General features: G+C 43.5%; 1 long non-coding RNA gene across 1 annotated transcript; it reads left to right on the top strand.

The window, feature by feature from the left end:
* Positions 1–7,213: 7,213 nt before the first annotated feature.
* Positions 7,214–12,187, top strand: LOC136612064 (uncharacterized). Its single transcript, XR_010790347.1, has 3 exons — positions 7,214–7,408; positions 9,689–9,859; positions 12,168–12,187. It is a non-coding gene; the product is annotated as an uncharacterized lncRNA (long non-coding RNA).
* Positions 12,188–13,821: the final 1,634 nt, after the last annotated feature.

Genomic DNA, 13,821 nt, shown 5'->3' with positions numbered 1-13,821 from the left:
AAATACGCTCGCCGCTGCGGAGAGTCTTTACCCATGAACCAGTGGAAAGTTTTCTACTTTACCCTTTAAATTTCGTGCTATTGCGTGCGGTTAAAAAAAAAAGCAGAAAGGTAGGTTCTGTCCTGTTATCTATGTGTGAGAAAGATCAGGCAAGACCTATCTGTTCTCGTATGTAGTAATATCGGCGAGAATCACGCTAATTAAAACTAAACTATTGAAATGAAGGTTTAGTTTCTTCAGGTTTTGCGGCCGTCACGCTCGTCTGTTTGAGCCCTAAGACTCTGCTGCCTACATTCACCCATCTGGATATTTCGTATGTAGAACCTTTCTGCGCCAATGGCCAGCTGATACTGCCGGAGGATGCTTATTACAGCCACTCATGTGTCCATGCAGAGATGATGTTGTAGTGCCTGGCACCCAGGCAAACTAAGGAACAGCGATGTTGATTTAGTCATGAAGATTGAGGCATTTTCCAAATGGGGCAACATATTTAAACTGCGTTTCCGGGACTACAATATTGATGACTATCCCCAGGATAGGTTATCAATATCAGATCAGTGGGGTCTGTTGCTTGGACTCTCCACCGATCAGTTGATTGAAGAGGGCATGCACTCGGGTGAGCACTGCAGCCTCTTCCCCGGCCAGTGATATTATCTTTATCGGTCACATGGCCTGGGAGCAAATCTGTCCCATTCATTGAAATGGGACTGAGCTGCAATACCAAGAAAAGCCAATAAACCAAGTATGGCGCTGTGCTTGCTATGGACTGAAATGACAGCCACGCTCACCCAAAAAGAAATCCTCCTACACTTCCTCTGTTTGATTTGTCTTATTGCTCTTATATCGCTTTCTCAGTGCCGTGTATGAGCAGTAAGTTAGTGTACCCTAGAGACGGGTCATACCTTCAGTACCTCTTTAACCCATTCAAATCCACTGTCTGACCTCCGAAGACATTATGATTTAAGGCTGTACAGCTCCGATGTTGGAAGACGTTCGTCGGGGTTCTCTTACTGTACATTGCCAGCCTCTCTGCTGTCGAAGCCTATCCAGCGTGTCACCTCATGCAGTACTGGCTTTAGCCAGCATATAGCGCTGTTGTATAATGGCAGAAAAAGAGTAAGCCCCCTAGGAAAACCAGGATACAAAATTGGATTGGAAAGGGTTAAGGGTATCTTCACTCACTCCATTTTTGCTGCAGGCTTTCTGATCCAGGTTTTTAATGCAGATTCTTTACTGGCTTCAAGCTTTATATTTGAAAGGTTGAAATCCGCCATCACAATCAGCAGCCTAGACGGACTTTGGATTTAGAGCCGGCATGTATTTCAAATACTCTGCAGATTCTGTGCGGAAATTCTCTATTTCATATGGATGAGATTTTTGAATATCTTCCACATCATTTGTGCTGTAAAGGCGCCCACACAGCTGCGGTTTTATAACACTGCGATATCGCTGCCTTTGTTAAACCCGATTGTCAATGGGACTTTCTAATGTTAAAAACGCATCGCACAAAAATCACAAAGCACAAACTTGTGATGCGTTTTTAACATTAGAAAGTCCCATTGACAATCGCATTAGAAAACGCAGCGATATCGCAGGGTTACAAAAACACAGGAGAGTAGGAGCCCTAAAGTAAAATATACCACTGAGATTCTGCAGCCTCTATGGCATGACTGTTGGCACCCGTAGGGGGGACACCCACTTGCTATGCAATAGCCTTGCGATGTAAGAGAGAGTGAAAACGCATGATAATGAAACCAACGATTTTCAACAGTTTCATTCTCTTTTACGATGTTTTCACTGTAATCTCGCATCGCAAAGAAGAATCTGCGATATCGCCCATTGTTTTCAATGGGGCCAGTGGCAGCAGCGCTAGCCCCATCGAAAACATAGGGAAAACATTCTGCTCCCCTGACACACCTGTGACAGCTATGGCAGGGGATTCCTTCAACCCCGCGGGGACCACAGGGATGAAGAAATCCTCTGCCACAGCTGTCACAGCTGTGGCAGAAGTTCATGATGCTTTCCCATTTCTTTCAATGGGGCCAGCACTGCTGCGGCCCCATTGAAAGCAGTAGGTTTGCAGTGATGATTTTTTGGGGAGGGGCTTGAAATATAAGCCCTTCCCTGATAATCATAGCAAGCTCTCGAAAAAAATGTAAAAAAAGATTAACTCACCTAGAAGATCCACCTGGCTCTTCTCTCCAGTCCCAGCAGTCTTCTTCTCCCCGCCTCCAGAAAGTGCTGCCTCTGATTTGCTGAGCGCTCAGCCAATCAGAGGCAGTACTCAGCTGTCATTCAATAACAGCTGGGCACTGCCTCTGATTGGCCATGGACAGCTCTTCTAGGTGAGTTAACCTTTTTTTTTTTTACTTTTTCTGACAGTTTACTGTCAAAATGGGTCAATTCCTGCATGACACTACTATATATGCTAAAATTGCAGTCAGAAATATGTTTTGCTCCCAAAAATGTATTCTGTATCATTTACTAATATAAAATAATTAGTCAACAGTCCAAATAATGATAATAAAACAAAAAATGGGGGCAAAATAAAAAATATATATATCCATGTAGTTGTATTTGTGCTACAAATGTTCCAAAACAAGTGCATATGTATATATACAGATTCCAAGCCCAACCCCCTAAGCAAAAACAGACCACCTTAAATCCCTTAAATATACACCCCCTAAATAGATACAAATTCATTGGAACCCCTAAACTAATTGAAACCACAGACCAGATCTCCTAAAAGAATATTCCCACATCAGCATGTTCTATGGGCGATCATGGATTCCACAATTAGAATCCATCCATGTGCCACCCCCCCCCCCCATGCACCCCCCCCCACCCCCACACCCTTACTATTGCTACATTCATAATGACCGATATAAAGGAGTATGAATCCCGGTGGATATTTCGGTTACAAATCGTCGTCCCTTAAAGGATCCATGAAGATCTCCTATTTACAGGATTCCTTGTTTAATTGTTTGTTTGATACATTTGTTTTGACACTTCTGTATATGTTTTTGTTATAGGTCTCCTCTCTGTGTTCTCCCTCAGGTTACCTATTTGGGGGCTGCCTCTTTGGGATCCCGTTGGTAATACTCCTTGACCGCTGGAGTTCTGGCTTCTTTCTGGCCCTACTTTGTCACGTCTTGGAATCATTGGTGGATTGTCCGTTGGACTGATGGAACTTCGTGATCTTGACCTTTATGGGCTCGGAAGAAAATTCCTTGGTCTAAATTGGACGGTTCAGATTTGCACTATGACTGTCCTCAGGACTTTTGGATCTTTTGCCTAAGATCATGTCTGGACTCTACTTTGCTCTGTGGGGAGGGGGGGGTGGGGTGATGGAGGGGGCGGGTTTAAATTCTAAGTAAATATTTTTTTCTCTGCTGTCTTGGCCTCCCATTTGTATTATCTTGTTTTGCATGACTTTTCTTGTATTTAGTCATCTCTGGACCCTCTTTAAATGTTTTGGCATGTTAGTTTTTTGGCGATGTGTATCTATGTAATTTGGACTGTGTGATGTAAGTGACTCCTAATGCCGACGCCGTGATCTTATAATGTGATCTCTCTTGAGGGTATGGTTGTGACATGATTACCGAGGGTCTTATAGAGCTTTATTAGCATCTTTGTGGTGTTCAAGCATATTTCATCTTTGCAGGTTGGATTTGAGAAGCCCTATTAGGGCGGTTTCACCCGTCTGTATGCGCAACTACGCTCACCGCCATGGGGAAAATTATCTTGTTTTTCCACTGTACAATAACCTAATATGACATGGTACCTTACCCACGTGATAATTATACTATATGCATGTTCCACTATCCTCATATTGAATGATTGGCACCCACATTTTGTATGCATTTAGTATGACACACATATTGCATATTGACTCGCACCAATAAGTAATACACACAGGGATTTATTGAAACTGGCATTATTTTTGCACAATATAATGGTTTGACATATTGTGAAGAGCTTAAAAAAAAAGAATTGCAGATTTTATTAATTAAAATTCTAGAAAAGGCGTAATAAAAAGTGATTATCTTTCCCAAAAATGAGATAAATGAAGTCTGAGGGCTCAGTCAGACGGGCGTTTGTTTGCTGCGCATTGTTTTGCGCAAAACCCAAATGCACAAATATTTGCGTGACCAAAGCGGGCATCACGCTGAGAAAATGCACTTGGCTGCATTTATGCGTGACTAAAGTGCGCTGCCTGCTATCCCCTGCTGCGGCTGTGACAGCTGCAGCAGGGGATTCCTTGGATGTGAAACCCCTGGATGCTGTCACATGCAGGGGTTTCACATTGTGGTCAATGGGGTCAGCGGCAGCAGCAGCAGGCCCACTGACATACAGAGAAGATGGCAGTCCTCTGCCACAGCTGTGGCCGAGGATTTGTTCATCCTCGCAGGGAGTCCCCTCATCACTGAACACTGTGACGGCATTGGGATAGCATTGTAGTCCTCTGCCATAGCTGTCACAGTGTTCAGTGATGATGAATAAATCCTCAACCACAGCTGTCACAGGATCGCGATCTTCTCTGCATGTCAGTGGGGCCGCCGCTGGCCCCATTGACCACAGGTGAAACCCCTGGATGTGACAGCATTCAAGAGTTTCACATCCAAAAAATCCTGAATACCGTAGTTATTTGCTTTTTAAGATCCGCTGTCCTATATTTACCGATGCACATTTTTGTGCGCTGGTAAAAAACAGACATGTGACCGCTGCCATTGAAAAGCATTGGTTCTAATAGATGCAGATCGCAAATGCAAATAAGATGTGCAGCAAAATACGCCCGTCTGACTGAGCCCTAAAGCTCCTCTGCAAAAGAATAAGCTCTTTTAGAGCTCGGTTGGTGGTAAAATAAAAACACTATAGCTCTTGGGAGGTGACGACAGAAACGTGAAAGTCTCTATACTGTACAAATATAGCAAAACACAAAAAAATTCTGGTATTGTCAGAATCGTGTGGACCCAGAGAATAATGTATTACAATATTAATTCTGCATGCTTGACCTGAAAAGTGAAATCCAAAAAACAATGGCGAAATGTCAGATTTTTTTCTCAACCCTCCCACAAAAAATGTTAATAAAAGTTATATAATACATGTATGCAAAAAAACAAGCCCTAGTACGGCTATGGGGATGGAGAAATTTGAATGTTATGTCTCTGTTAGGATCGTGTAGGCAGGCAAAGCATGGGACCCACACGATCGTGACCAAAGGGGGATACACACGGGATTCATGCAACTGACCCTGTGCTACCGGGAGGTTGGCATGGCCCTACCTAAGCGGGGACATTGCCCCATTAAGGGCAGCCCAGCGGTCTTCGGATCTGGGCCCTAGCTGATCCTAGGAGCCACGCACCAGAACAGGATGCATTCACATGCCACATGACAGACCCAGAATACACTGCATACAACATGCAACCACTAGTAACAGATTGGATGCTGAATATAAATACCAGGTATTGGTTGACATGTTGTACAATATGTTGAAAGCTAGCAGGCCACTTCACGGCTCCTGGTTATACTGCTAGCCCCTACACTAACCAGGAGTCAAGCAGAACCGGACACCGTTCACCACACGCTGCAACAGGACACAACACAGATTGCAGGACACACAGCAAGCTAACACAAAACTGACAGAATTTAAACATACAAACAGACATGAACCAAGTCACACTGCAAACCTCACCAGACAAGCATTCATGACTACTCACCTGAGGGGCCATACAGACTGACCAGGAGCTGGGTTTATATGTGAGCACAGATCCAGGGGATTGGCTAGCAGACAGTACCACACCCAGCCAGCTCAATCATTAACCCTGAAAGTGCTGTGCGGCTGGAATCACAATAGTACATGTCTCAGCAGCACACATAACAGTCTCTAGGAATGGGCAATGAAAAGAATTGGAAATGGTTTGTCATTATGGCTTTAAAGGGACTCGTCACTAAAGGGGTTTTCTGCACTTTTTTAACTGATGACCCATCCTCTGGATAGTTCATCATCAGTTAAATGGTCGTAGGCTGAGCGCTGGCTTAAAATCAATGTCAGCACCACGCTGCTCCTACATTTCATGTTCAGAGATCAGACTTCCTCCTCTGACCAGTGATCACAACATCCAGTCTACTACAATGGACAGTGGGCCGGACGATCGGCTGATGGACAGGGATCCAGATCAGCAGATGCCCATCCATCAACTACAGTACTGATGACCTATCTAGGGAAAAGGTCATCAGTCAAAAAAGAGCAGAAAACCCTTTAGGGAATGAATACAAATATCAGATCAGACCCTACTTAGTACAAACCCTAGACCAGAACTGACTTAATACAGTCTATAGGACCCATTTAAAGAGTAATGATAAGGAAATATTACAATGGTGAACATGGACCATGTGGTCTTCTATTTTTCTATACAGACCCCCAGACTAGCCGTCACCCCTCCCCTGCTTTATTCTGACATCACACAGACCTTATACAGACCTGAATACAAGCCCCGGACCGGTCGTTATTTTCTTCTCTCCTTCTTTGCACTTCTTCATTCTCCTTCATTTCACTTGCCAGCAATGCCCAACAATGAAGAGGGGTGCAGAGGGAGAGAGGCGAGTGTAATTCATAGGTTCGGTGCCCGGGTGATTTGCCTTCTCTTCCTAGATTCTCCCGAACATTTTAGGCCAATTGGCAAGTATTAATATACACCTACCACTGCAATGGTTCTATATGAATCACACTACAACATATCTATAAAGTGTGGTTGGCATTCCTGACATGAACGTGCCAGTGTGATTTCTCTTGACCATTTCTGATTTACCCATTTTTCCACTAATATTTATAACTAGAGATGAGCGGTTACGTCTGCGGACATCCCTTCCCCTTCACAAGTCTGGAACTTACATTCCTGCTGGTCTGGATCCGTCAGTGTAGAAGCCGCCTTCTCCTCTCCACCTCCTTCCTGCACTCTACCTGAAGTGATGGGAGGCGTTTCCAAAGAAAAACGCCTCGGGTCCTTGGGTAAATCACACGCTGATGAGTGCGATATCAGTCTGGGTTTCATGACTTGATATCGCGTTCAGCTATGTATAAGAAGCCTGAGAGAGCAGCGCCCCCTACCAGCAGGTTACAAAGGGATTTATGCTGCACCTGCTAGTCGGACATTCAGGGGAAAGGGAAGACACAGAAGGGACATCAGTAGTTTGTGGCACCGCAGAGGGGACAGCGGTACTTTCTGGGGCCACAGAGGAGACACCAATACTATGGAGAGATAGTGAGAGCTAGTGGTAGGATGGGGAATGTGCAGGGATGAATCTTGGCAAGAAGAAATCTTGGTGGAATTCTGGGCCCAGACAAAGAACAAAAACGAAAGCAGAAGTCATCAATCACAGGAGATGTCACATGTGATCACTGGAGGTAACAGCACTGTAATCACTATCACAGTGTAGAATCTAGCATCTCTATGATATGATTGTATTAGAGGTATACTAGAGCTGAGCCGCTGTTATAGATATGCTGTCCCTAATTTAATTCTGAGTTCTGCTGTGGGGCCCTGTGAGTTCAATGTATGCCCCTCTTTGCAAAAGTAGTAAAACATTAGGACTGTATAAATTTGGTATTGCTCTAATCGTGCTGATCCGGAGTATAATGTTCTCAAGTGCTTTATGCTGCATAGTAAAGTCAGTAAAAACAAAACCCCCCAAAAATGTTGACATTTCTAGGTCTCACCCCCCAAAAAATACATGAAAAAAAAGTTATATAGACATAATATAAACCCCAAACTCCTGCTATGCAGTAAATGACTGGGCCTGCTGGCAGTGCCGGAAGCAGACAGCGCTGTCCATAATACAGAGGCCTGGGTTGGTACTGCAGGCAAAGCTCCCATTGAATTCACTGTCTGCAGTACCAACCACAGCGCTATCTGCGCTTCTACTAATAGTAAAACTCTCCAACAGCCCTTTTAAGGGGTTAACAAATATTTGTATTATAGCACACGTATTATATTGAGAATGCCACCACAAATGGGGCTGAAATATGGATTGGACTATTGGACGGACTGACTTTCACATGTATATATGGCATTAGGATGTGCCTGCACACGGCATATACAGTACCTGGAATGTGAAACAGGTTGTGCAGTGGAATCACAGGTGCATCCACCCAGTATACAGCACATTAAGTGGGTGAAAACTGGAGAAAAGTCACAGATTTCTGAAACATGAGGATTGAAAATCCACAACATGCAAATTTTTTCATATGGATTTTTATCTGTGGATTGTTACAGTAATGACTTCATTTAGATGATATTCAAGGGGGATCATAGCCTTATCAATAAGGTATATCTAATCGTATATGGGTCATTCCGTGTCAGTTCAACCAACGCTAACGGTCGACCATCTCAGATTTCAATGAAACTTTGCACAAAGGTAGACCCTGACCCTAAACTAAGATAGCCAGAATATTAGGCTTCAAAGTGCTTTGGTTCACGAGCTACAGGTCTTACTCTAGGGGGTTGTCATGTGATTACAGCGCGCAACCTGAAAAAAGTGGCAATTTCAATCCATTGCCAAGCCAGTTCTAATGACTCTAGAACAAAATGAAAAACATCGAATCTTGTAGAGCAAAAAATTCTCTTCCAAATAGAACAAAAATGAAAAAAAATAAAAATGGAGTACATTCCGATTTTCGCCTTTGAAAAAGGGAAAAATTTGCAAAAAAGTGTTTTTTGCCATTTTGACTCATTGTATCTTAAGAGCTATGCATCCTTTTGGGTCCATAATGGGAATAATGAGAACCATTTCTATGGAGTACACATTGATAAATTCATAGCTGAGTTGGATTGCATTGATTATGAGTTATTACTGCTTAAAATATGAGTTTTATTTTGCGCGATAGAATTTTTCAGCTACTTTGACATGCAATGGTGGCAGAATGATGATAAGAGTGGCAGTCTGAGTAGCTTAGCTGGATTCAGCACCAAAAGTTCTCCTAGTGTGTGAAGTTTCATTGCTCTGGATGCAATGGATTGAAATCGCCCCTTTTTTCAGGTTGCGCGCTGTAATCACATGACAACCCCCTAGATTAAGACCTGTAGCTCGTGAACCAAAGCACTTTGAAGCCTAATATTCTGGCTATCTTAGTTTAGGGTCAGGGTCTATCTTTATGCAAAGTTTCATTGAAATCTGAGATGGTCGACCGGGAGCGTTGGTTGAACTGACACGGAATGACCCATATATAATGTATACGATGCATCAGAGAAGAGCGCAAAACACTGAAGTGATGTGTTCAGGCTCTTCTGCTTTATTGTTCTGATACAAGAGGTTCTATACTTTGGCTTCTCCAACGGTCCACAATGTAAAGTCCAGAGCGCGTGCGATACTTCTAATATAGTGAAATCCTACAAGAGGCTGATGATGACAAAGCTGCATGATCATTGTCTGAGACCCTGTTAGTAAGATGGAACCACAATGCGTCTTCTCCTCACATGTTTCTTGCTCTGCACACAGCATTAATATTACTGCATAACATGTAATTCCCTACTGTTACACAGATCTCCATCCAGATGCATTGTACTGTAGATTGCTATGGAGCTGCGCTGAAGAATCCGCACTGCAAACCTGCACTGTGAATCCAACCTTCAGATCAGTTTCGGATTTTTGCTCTATTTGTCCTCTTCATAAATGACTGTTTTTCTAGGTGGTGCTGGCAGAAGACAACTCTACTCGGCAGAAGTTTGCTGTGAAAGTCATCGCCAAGAGAAGCCTGCTTACCGAAGGAGAGGACCGCGTGATGGTGGAGCGGCGGGTGCTACAACTTGCATCTGGCAGCCCCTTTCTTCTACATGGACAATTTGCTTTCCAGACAAAGGTACATTTATGACTACTTCCAAATGAACAAATACCAGTATATGTACCTGATGCTGTAGTGATACAAAGTATCTGTGAGCCGTGCAACAGTAAGACATTTCCATCCACAGAGATCTTGGGCTGACATAGCAATAGTCACAATGGGCCCCACTTTACACTGAGGGGCCGTTAAATATACAATACCTTTATTATAATGAATGCCCGCTATTCAGTTTGTAGGTGTACAATGCTATGCTTATTAATGTCCTAGTATATCTGTACAGGGATATGGGAGCCGTGAGTCTATGGATGTCGAGGTGAACAACAGTAACAAGCACAACCGAAAATACCAAAAACTGGATGCTACACATGTGCAAGAACTCTAATCAAAGTTCTAGAGACACAAATTGAACCACTTAAAACCTAATACAAACATAGAAGCGAACCACAGGGGTATGTGCAAACATCGGGGAGTCAATCTGCTGATTTTCACTGCGGACGTCACTCATTGCCTTGAATGAAATCCACAATGAAGATCCATGACTTTCCTGTGACAGATGGCGCATGCTGCATGACTATCCTCCACTGCAGGTTGTTTCCATTGTTAGTGAATGGGGTTTGTTAAAAGCCCTCTCATTTACATGTACTGCACATTGTTGGAGAATGTCGGTGCACATTCCGTAGCTGAAACTCCACAGCGTCTGAACTCACCAGCCGTCACGTTGGTTCAGCAAGTACGGCAGTGATTGGCTGACAGCAGTGCTCGCTGGCTAATCAGAGCCATCGCTTCCTGGAGGCGGGATTTATGAACGCTGCAAACAGGAAGTGATGATCTGTCAGCGGCCAAGGAGTGCAGGAAGCCCGGCGGAGCTACGGAACTTCGCAGACCATCGGGAGGAACCCGGACCATGGCTACTAGCTTAGTATTAATAAGACATCCCCCAAAAAGAAAACCCTGTGCCTCTTTTGGGGCAAAAATTATTATAAGACAGGGTCTTATTTTCAGAGCATCATGGTATTGAATAGTTACTATTTGCAACCAGGCTCCTAAGCTGGGGGTCTGCAGACCCCCCTTTCTACAATACAGGCTGCTCTCATTGTAATTAGTTTGTAACTGTCTCTCACATAGCATGCTGAATGGCAGCTTGTGTCACTTGAAATTAAAGGGGTTGCCCAGTTACTGGATAACTCTTCAATAAGACCCCCTGTATTAAAACAAGAAATTGTGATATACTTACCCCTCTGCAGCCTCCAGGATCCAGCCCTTGAGCCCGCTGCATTCCCGGTGATGGTTGTGACAGATGATGTCACAGGAAACCACATGATAACTACAGCCAATGAAAGCTCAGTACAGTTTGGTTGCCATAAAAGAAATTAAATTAATATCCCTCTGGTGCCAAGAATTTTGAAAATTTAATATTCCAGGTTAAAAGTAGTAAAACTTAATAAAAACTATATAAATTTGCTAATCGCCATTATCGTACCGACCCACAGAATAACGTTATGTCACAGTGAGATCTGCAGGATAATGGCATCAGTGCGTTTTATCATTTCACCACACTTACAAATGTAAAAATGTTCCCATACAGTATATAGTAGACTAAATGATACCATTAAAAACACAACCCGTCTCGCAAAATAAGAAGCCCTCATATGGAGAAAAAAAATGTATGTAATGAAAATAGGGATGAAGAAGTGAGAATAAAAACATGAAAAGTGGGCGGTCCTTCAGGGGTTAAAGGGAAAAGGGTTTTGTGTAAAAAATATGTGAATGTAGGCAAACAGTTTGTAAATAGTCTATGGATGCCACTGCGACTGAGATGGCGTCTTCTCTATGATGCAAACATGAAAACCTTATATGTAGATTATTAGTGAAACTAGATGGAGAACGCCTGCTGTATGAGGTATAAGCTACACCTCTCCTGTGTCTGGGGCCGGGCTGCAGCCTTATTATCACCAGTACTGAGCTTACTGATCCATCATACATGTAACTGTCCCATCCCCCCCATCGTCATATAGTCTACATCTATGATGGAGAAATAACTGAGAATGGCCTCTGTATAGCATAGTAACATAGTATGTGAGGCTGAATGAAGACAAGGTCCATCTAGGTCAGCTTTGTTGATCCAGAGGAAGGCAAATAATCCCAAGAGGCAGAAACCAATTATCCCTTTCGGGGGGAAAATTCCTTCCCGACTCCATAATGGCAGTCAGAATAATCCCTGGATCAACCTCTGATAGTTCCTGTCTGTATAGAATGAAGACGCTGCAATCATTTTGTAACTTGTTCCTAGACATTCACATTCTTGTATCGCTCTTCTGTATGGCAGGACCTGGTGCTGCTCGGAATGGAGTACATCAACTGCGGAGACTTCGATGAACTTCTACAGCGGAAGGGGTGTCTCGACAGCCCCTGTGCACGGTAATGTAGTCGTAAGCTAATAAACATCTCCCTGTAGGTTATACATGAAGAGGACAGTACATGAGTGAAGTTACCCTTACACGGGGCAATTATCGCTGGAAGCAGCAAATTCAGGCAATAGCCGTCCCGTGTACTGGGTATTGAGCGAGAAATCGATCAGTGGTCAGAGTCACTTAGCAGAACTAAAAACCAAGCGACTATCGGCCGTGTAAAGCGGCAATCGTTCTACAATGCATGACTGCCTGTTTACTGTGAATGGAGGCGGCGGGTCAGCATGATCTTCAACCGCTCAGCCTCCATTCACAGAACGACTATCACTGCTTGTAAAGCACAGGGGCGATAGTTGGGCGGCTCTTCATGGAATGGCTGTTGGGCGCTTATGTAACCTATAGTAGTCCTGTGTAAAGGAACCTTTAGATTGTTAGCCTTACTGCCCACATACAAGCTCCAATGATGGACTCCATTCATTAAGGGACTGTACATAGAATTGAGTGTTATACTCAGAAGCTGCAACTATACTCTCCATTTATAGGATGTTAGCAGGGGCGTAGCTAAAGGCTCATGGGCCCGGGTGCAAAAGCTTATCTTGGGCCACCCAACTTCTCTTAACTGCTTAACGCAGAGGCGTAACTTAAAGCTCCTGGGCCCCAATGTAAAACCTGTAACAGGGCCCACAACTATAATGCTTTATTCATAGTACTGGACTCCCTATATGGAGAAGAGAATATATAGTTATGTCAGTGGATGTTAGTACTGAAACACTTTGTTAAAAGACTTTTATCCAATTCTAGGCTTATTACTCTCTATATGGTCTGAACCTGTAGATCATGGATCTCACATTGTAATAGCAGCATCTCTTATACATAACTCTAAGTCACACAGTGCTTGCATAGGACTGCACCTAAAGCAGGGAAATGGCTGTTCTTGTATATCGGCACTGTTTGGCGGCCATTAATCTGCAAAAAGGAAAAAAATAGTTCCATGCTCCACCGCATGTAACATTATATTGCATTGCTCCGGTGGATGATATATCTTCTCGAGGCTCTATAGGGTGTCGCACAGAGAGCCCACTGATCTATAACACAAACACATATGGCGCTGCCCTGTGCAGGAGTCCTTATCCCCATGTTTGTAGTATGTGGAATAAGATAGGATTAGAGAACATGTAGCATGAAGAATGAGATGTGTGATCCCTGCAGTCTATAGTAATAACCTCACATGGTGGATATTCTGCTCTTCTGTACTATGTGTTTTTAAGAGCTTTCTGTCAGCCTCCAGATACTAATTCTCTTCTCTCCCCTTCGTGCCAGTTTCTACGCAGCGGAACTTGTATGCGGTATCCAACACCTGCATGCGAAGGGCATCGTCCACCGGTAAATATATTCTTGTCTTTTTTAGGTGTGATGGACTCAGGCCGGGTCTGTAATCCCAGATTATATTATAGTAGATGGTTTGGAATCTGATATAAAACATACTTAAGTATATTAATTCTGGATGTTTGTGCGCACATTAGGTAACATCTTCCTATATTTATAAAGTAAATCAGCTAATGGGACAGATTC

Source organism: Eleutherodactylus coqui, chromosome 1 (assembly GCF_035609145.1).
Source record: "Eleutherodactylus coqui strain aEleCoq1 chromosome 1, aEleCoq1.hap1, whole genome shotgun sequence".
Lineage (NCBI taxonomy): Eukaryota > Metazoa > Chordata > Amphibia > Anura > Eleutherodactylidae > Eleutherodactylus > Eleutherodactylus coqui.
This window is presented reverse-complemented; position numbering and strand designations above follow the sequence as displayed.